Genomic DNA, 7886 nt, shown 5'->3' on the forward strand with positions numbered 1-7886 from the left:
GAGAACTAGGAAATGCAAGGATTTCTATAGGTCTCCATGGTGACTGCATTAGTATCCCGAGGTCCAAGGGCATTAGCTACCAAATTATTACTAAGTTTCCTACAAAGCAAGGTCCCCCTTTCTCCTTTGCTCAAGCAGGCTGACTCTAACCTTTGCATTCACAGATGAGGCTGGCAGGGTACCCAGTGGGCTCAAACCATTTCCATAAAATACATGTGCACAGCCCCTGCTGAGGGGCACCAGGAACATCTTTCAAGGCTCTCAGCTCCAGCTTCTTCCTTCAAAATGCTCAAGGTACTATTTCTACTGGCCATGTGCTTGCTGGAGGGTGCCAATTCTCCGGCCCTGCCATTCCTTCCAGAGTAGGCACTGTGCCCTGTTTAACCTGTCCCCACAGGGCCCAACACCATCCAGGCGTGTAGCTGGTACCCAATACATGCTGATGGAGGGAGCAGTTCCGGGGCCCATGCTGGCAGTGGTGAGCTTCGTCTCTTACTTCCTGAGGGCCGCCTGGGCCACCTGGATGGAGATGAAGACCTGTCCGCTGGCCAGTCTGGCACTGGCCAGGGAGGGAAGGTCATGATGACCTGTCTCCGCTGCAGCTTCCAGGCCTCGCCTTTGCTTGTTTTCTGGGAGCCTCGGTGTCTGCCCACAATGGCATGGCTCCTTCGAGCTGCCCAGATTCTTGGCCTGGTGCGTGGGCTGCGCGGCTTGTTTCCATGGCGAGCATGGCAGGGGTGGCCGGCACCCACAGGCTGACAAGCATTCCTCCTGGGTCTCCCTGCGTAGAGCTTGAGCCAGCCACTCTTCTCCCAAAGGGGGTTTTCTGATGCGGGGGTTGGTCACCTCAAAATTGGCTGTGCTTTGAGCTAGAGTGAACAAACAGAAGATATTTGTATCCTTTCCTTTCTCTTACAACCTGATTTGTTCCTAAATGGGTTTGGGATACCTAGAGGAAATATCGCATTTGGGAGGGAGCTTGGACATCATCTAGCCTGACCTCCTTCACCCTGTAAATGGATCTCGGATGGGTCGCAAAGGGCAAGTGACTGGCTCAGGGCATAGAACAAATGTAGCACTGAGCTGGGAGGAAGGCTTATGTCTCCTGAAGGCTGTGTTCTTTCTGCCATAGCATGTCTTGGCTCCCTGGAGTGAGTTTCTCCAGTGTTACTTCCACCCCACGAAGATGAGGTGTGGCGCCTTGGGACCGCCTGGAGCTGTCAGGCCACATGCTCATGTACATGCAGGTACACACAGGGGAGTGGATACAAAATTTAAAATAAAAACAATTTTAGTTTGTCTAAACCACGGGTGGGGAGGGGGGAGCGGTCAGCAAACTATGGCCAGTGACTTGCTCTTGTAAACTGAGAATGACTTTTACATTTTTAAGTCATAGTGGAGAAAGAAGATGTGATAGTGACCGTATGTGACCCTCAAAGCCGGAAATATTTACCATGTGACCCTTTGCAGAAAAAGTTTGCCAATCCCTGACCTTGACAACCTGTCAGATCGTTCACCCAGCAGTGGTTGGCAGTTCTTCTAGGACATTGAAGACTCCTTCTTTATGGGTAGAACTGGTCAGGTTCATAGGCTCAGACTCTGAAATGTAGAACTGGCAGCTTTCTTCCTTCATCTGTCAGATGCCTATGGCTTTTCTGAGAAGTTTCTTGCTGTTGCTGAATTTTTCTTTCCTCACGATAAATCATGCAGTGGAACCCTTTGTCAGGTGAATTGGGGAGTCGAGGCTGGTGAGCGACATTTACTGCTGGTACCCATGGGGGCAGGGAGGCAGGGAAACTGCTGCCTGAGGCATCCTGCAGATGACTCGGCTGGGGCTAACCGGAGTTGGGGACTGAGAACAGACAGCTGCCAAGAGTGTGACAAGGAAAATGTCTTTCCAGTCAAAGAAAAACATAAAGATGCTTGCGATCTGAGTATTTCTGTTTCCTCCCCTCCATGGCAGTCTTCTCAAATAGTTCCTGTCTAGCCAGGCCGCTCATTTCTTTACAGTCACTGAACCAGAATAACCACAAATCAAGCCGGAAGCACATGATAACCCGCTGAACTCTGCACGGCCCTGGCTGGGCTTCTCTGAGCGAATCAATGCTGTCCTGGTCTCTGCAGCTGTGAAATATCCAGTAAGCATCCAGCTGCGGGTTAGTTACTTCCACAGTCAGAGAAGGAAAGAGGGAAAAAAGAGTGACAGACGCACAGAGCCACGGACATTTGAGACTGCTATAGCTGTTCACAGTTGTTAAAGATTTACTGGCAAGCAGTTTGGAATTTAAATGCGAGATGACACCGGGGGCCTTTAATGTATGGTGGAGCTTTAAGGATGATATGAGGGCAGAAAATGGTCTGGGAACCCCCCTCTCTGAGATCTTAGAAGTTCTGTTCTATTGACTCCAGGCAGCACAGCAGCCACGGTGCACTTCATGGACTCATAAATATAACATTATTGGACAAAAAAGAAAAAAACGCAATCCTTCTCTGACTGATTAGGCCCAGATTGGTCAGCCCATAAATCAATGCTGAATAAGAACTATAAAGTTGTGAATCAATGTGTCCCAGATCTCCAAACTGGAATGAAAAAGCAGGAATAAAATAGCTGGAGCTCTTCCAAGATCCTTCTTTTCATCCCCGACTCCCACCAGCCCCATACGCTAGTATGCTAATTTTAAAAGGCCTCTTTTCCGCTCCTTGGCCTGGCCGTGGACAGCATTTCAGGGCAGGAAATTTGGTCTAGAAGTGTGGTTGAGGAAACAACAGGCCGTTCTGTTGCCTTTCTGTTCAGGACTGATCAGTAGCTCTGTCGTGTATCCTTGGTCATAGTCATGTATCCTTGGCCTGGGTCTCCACCTGTGGCCAAGAAGTGATGGTATTTGTTGTCTGTGTCACAGAGACAGGAAGGGAACAAGTTGTCCTGAGTGTAACAGGTACATAGTGAGTGGTCAGGCCATGTGTGGTCCATGAATGGTTGTTTAGGTCCAATCAGTTTAAGGGCTCTGAGCCCCTGCATTGAAATACTCAATACAATAGTAGATTCTCTTCTTAGAACTGCACATCAGGTTCAGATATGCCATCTGGCCATACCTGTTGGATGTAGTTAACTTTTTTGGATCTGGGAGCTAAGGGGTCTGCTGTGAATGTTGTCCACATATACTTGGAGGGGATTCCCTGTCCTTTTTCCTCTGGAGTTCCAAAGCAAAGTTTGTTTTTTGAAACCACTCTCCTCTCCAAAACACACCCTCAGTGTACCCTTTTCCCTTCTTTTGACAGCCCATTTCAGGGACATACTGTGCACATGTACCTGACCCTCATAAGGGCTTGTTGTTAGGGTTCTGCTCTCCTGGGCTGGGAGCTCCCACTATTCCCTGGTCACTCCGACGCTGAGCTTGCCTGCTGTCTTCTCCCCTTTGGGGAGGACACACATGGCCCCACACAAATATTCTGTGCTGGTGACCGCCTGGTTTTCCCCAAAGACAGACTACAAAGACTGAAAGAGCCTCCTCCAGTTTCACCTGCTCATTTGGGGAAATTGAGGGCTACCAATTTACCTAAGGTAGAAACCTCAGGCATCGTTCCACCCATTTCACTTCATCCTGGTATAAACCTGAGCTGACCGCATTCTTGTCCTTTCCCCCTGCAGAGAAATAAAGCCCCTTTTAGGTTTTCCCAAAGCTTGGTCTCTGTGCAGTTGGCTGTTTCCTGTGGACATTTTCATTTTCCCCTGTGTTTTTCTCACTTTTTGCAGTGACTTAAGACTATGAACACACAAGCACAAGACCCCAGAGGAAAGCTGCTCTCTTTCAGTGTGTGCCTCTGGGGGAATGAGACTACTAAGAGCGATGTTTGACTAATGAGTGCCATTGTGGTACTTCACCACTAGCGGTCAGAGAAACTTTGCAGGCTGTGTCTAGGGAAGTGGATTTTGTAGGGTTAGCTAAATTTGTACCACCCACCACACAATAGCAGCACTGTACAGAAAATGTGGCTTTGAAACAGGTTCAGTTTTGCATTACTGTGAGGTCCCTAATCAGGTGAGGGCCATTTCTATAGCTGAAGAATTTGTATTTTTCCTCCTAGACCTGAAACCTTAGTCATCCTGTGTTTCCTACCTTTAAAAAATTTGGACATAATTTCTCCGTTTTCTGGGGAGACAATCCACCCCCAAAATTTGCTGTAAGAAATAATGTGATCATCAACAGAGTGAAAAGGTAATCCTCAATGTGAGAGTGGATATTTATAAATCATGTATCTGATAAGGGATTAATACCCTGAGTATATAAAGAACTAAAATTCAAAAACAAGGAGCCTAATTTTAAAATGGGTAAAAGGCTTGAATAGACATTTCTCCAAAGAAAACATACAAATAACCAATAAACACATGAAAAGATACTCAATATCACTAAACATTAGGGAAACACAAATCAAAACCACAGTGAGGTAACACTTCACACCCAGTAGGATGGCTACTATCAAAACACCATAGAAAAAAGCAAGTATTAATGAGGATACACAGGAATTGCAACTCTTGTGGCCTGTTGGTGGGAATTTAAAGTGGTACAGCTACTGTGGAAAACAGAATGATGGTTCCTCAAAACATTGAAAATAGAATTACCATAGGATCTAGCAATTCTGCATCTATAAGTTGGTGCAAAAGTAATTGCGATTTTTGCCATTAAAAGTAATAACAAAAACTGGAATTACTTTTGCATCAACCTAATAGGTCTATACCCAAAAGAATTGAAAGAAGGATCTCAAAGAAATATTTGTACACTTATGTTCATAGCAGCATTGTTCATAATAGCTAAAATGCAGAAGCAACCCAAGTATTCCTCTACAGAAGAATGAATAAACAAAATGTGGTATATCCATTCAATGGAAAATTATTCAGCCTTAAAAAGGAAGGAAATTCTCACACAAGCTACAACGTGGTTGAACCTTGAGGCCATGATGCTAAGTTAAATAAGACAGTTGCAAAAAGACAAATACTGTATGATTCCACTTATATTAGGTAATTATTTGAGTATAAAATTAGTAGATCCAATCTAAATCTGATAATTACTAGAGGATTCAAAATAATAGAGATGGTGGTTGCCAGGGGATGGGGGCAGTTGAGAGTTATTGTTAAATGGGTACATAATTCCAGTTTTACAAGATGGGAAAAGTTCTAAAGATGGATGGTGGTGATGTTTATACAACATTATGAATGAATGTATTAAAACCACTGGAACTACACCCTGAAAAATCATTAAGATGTTAAATTTTAAGTTATGTGTATTTTACCAAAATAAAAAAAATTGGAAAAAATGCTGTAAACTTTTAATAATCTAAAGAAAATTCTTCCTTTATGGTGTTATTCCCAAAAATCTGGTGTCAGTATTCTAAATATCTAGGATATTATTTTGTAAGTTTAAAACATGCAGTCATGCTGCTGGGACATGACTCTTTTAACAGCAGATCTTTGAGTGAATGTGAATGTGATAAAATCTGCTTTCTAGAGAATACTTTTTTTAACCACTTAATGCCTCTTTTAGCTGCTAGGTCTAAGAATATAGAGAGGGGATATGGCAGAGTGTAGAAATGACACTAATTCTTCATCCCTTTTGTATCTATGTCCTTCATCATGCACATCTGTGTTGCCATTCAGTGCTGTTTCTGAGCCTAATTATGGACCTGTCTTGGCCAACAAGATAAAGTGGAAGTGTCAGTTCCAAATCTAGAACTCCAGAGACTGTGTGCCTTTTGCTTTCTTGTGCACCTGTCAACATACTCAAGCTAGCTTGCTGGAGGAAGAGACACTGAGCAGCAGAGCTGAAACATCTCTGTTGCTTCAGTCAAAGCCAGTCTAGATCAGCCAACTCCCAGCTAACACTTACACTATGAGTAAGCCCAGCCAAAATTAGCAGAGCCACTTAGCTGACCTGCAGCTGACCTTAGATGTTTACCGTTGCATGTCCCTGAGGTTTTGTTAGTGTGAGGGAGCATTATTGTGGAAGTAGATGACTGATTTAGGGAATTGCTTCATATGCTTTTTTATCACTCCATTTCCCCTTGTTTCAGTAGACTTGTCACAAGTACATCTGGACTTTGTTAGGTGTCTACCCAATATCCACTCTCCTGCTTTTTCTTACTGCCAGAACCATGTGCCCAGCTGAAAACCTACATTCTTCAGCTTCCTTTGAAGAAAAGAATTGTCATGTGATATTCCTTTGGCCAATGAGAAGCAAGTGAAATATTGAGTAGTTCCTTGAAGGAGGATGGGGAGTCAATTTGCCCTTCTCCTTCTTTCCTGGAACAAAAATCTGATGCTGGAAAATATTATGACCCCAAGGAGCCAGCACAAGCTGAGAATGATTGAGAGGAAAGCAGAAAGAGCTTGGGTCTCTGATGGTATGGCCACAGTACCAGCCTTGGGCTGCCTCCTTTTTCACTTCTAATTATATGTGAAAAAATAAGACTTCTCAATTAATTATGCCACTGGTTTTTTGGCTTCTTTTACTTTTAGTTCATTGTAATTCTTAATACCACACTCTAACACCTACTTTATCCTTATATGAAGAAGCTCTTTAGAACAAATAAAGGTGTCTTCTAAAGATATTTCACAAAAAATATCATTGTGAATTACTACACAAGTCCATCAGTCCTATACATAAAAGAACAATGACTCCCATGCATTTATATTTGTTTATATTTTTGAAAGTTTAAAAGATCCTTACTAGACTCCCCTCAGTACACATTTGATTAGTACCCCATGTCTATTCTGTACTAGGGAAAACTAAGGCAAGGAGAGGTTGTTTTTTTTTTTAACACTTAAAAAAAAATTTTTTTTATTGTACTTTAGGTTCGGGGGTACATGTGCAGATCATGCAGGATTCTTGCATATGTACACACATGGCAATATGATTTGCTGCCTCCATCCCCCCGTCACCTAGATCTGGCATTTCTACCCATGTTATCCCGCCCCGACCTCCCCACCCCAATGCTGTCCCTCCTTTGGGCCTCCCAACAGACCCCAGTGTGTGATGCTCTCCTCCCTGTGTCCATGTGTTCTCATTGTTCAACACCCACCTATGAGTGAGAACATGTAGTGTTTGATTTTCTGTTCTTGCGTCAGTTTGCTGAGAGTGATGGTTTCCAAATTCATCCGTGTCCCTACAAAGGACATGAACTCATTGTTTTTTATGGCTTCATAGTATTCCATGGTGTATATGTGCCACATTTTCCTTGTCCAGTCTATTGTCAATGGATATTTGGGTTGGTTCCAGGTCTTTGCTATTGTAAACAGTGCTACTATGAACATACGTGTGCATGTGTCTTTATAACAGAATGATTAATAATCCTTTGGGTATATACCCAGTAATGGGACTGCTGAGTCAAGTGGAATTTCTATTTCTAGGTCCTTGAGGAAGCGCCACACTGTCTTCCACAATGGCTGAACTAGTTTTCATTCCCACCATCAGTGAAAAAGTGTTCCTATTTCTCCACATCATCTCCAGCATCTGTTGTCTCCAGATTTTTTAATGATTGCCATTCTAACTGGCATGAGGTGGTATCTCAATGTGGTTTTGATTTACATTTCTGTAATAGTCAGTGATGATGAGCATTTTTTCATACGTTTGTTGGCCTCATATATGTCTACTTTTGAAAAGTGTTCATATCCTTTTTCCACTTTTGGATGGTTTTTTTTTTTTTTTTTCTTGTAAATCTGTTTTAGTTCTTTGTAGATTCTGGATACTAGCCCTTTGTGAGATGGGTAGATTGCAAAATTTTTTTCCCATTCTGTTGGTTGCCGGTTCACTCTAATGATTGTTTCCTTTGCTGTACAGAAGCTTTGGAGTTTAATTAGGTCCCATTTGTCTATTTTGCCTTTTTTCAATGCT

This window comes from Sapajus apella, unplaced genomic scaffold (assembly GCF_009761245.1).
Source record: "Sapajus apella isolate SASKATOON/1434 unplaced genomic scaffold, GSC_monkey_1.0 scaffold41, whole genome shotgun sequence".
Classification (NCBI taxonomy): Eukaryota; Metazoa; Chordata; class Mammalia; order Primates; family Cebidae; genus Sapajus; species Sapajus apella.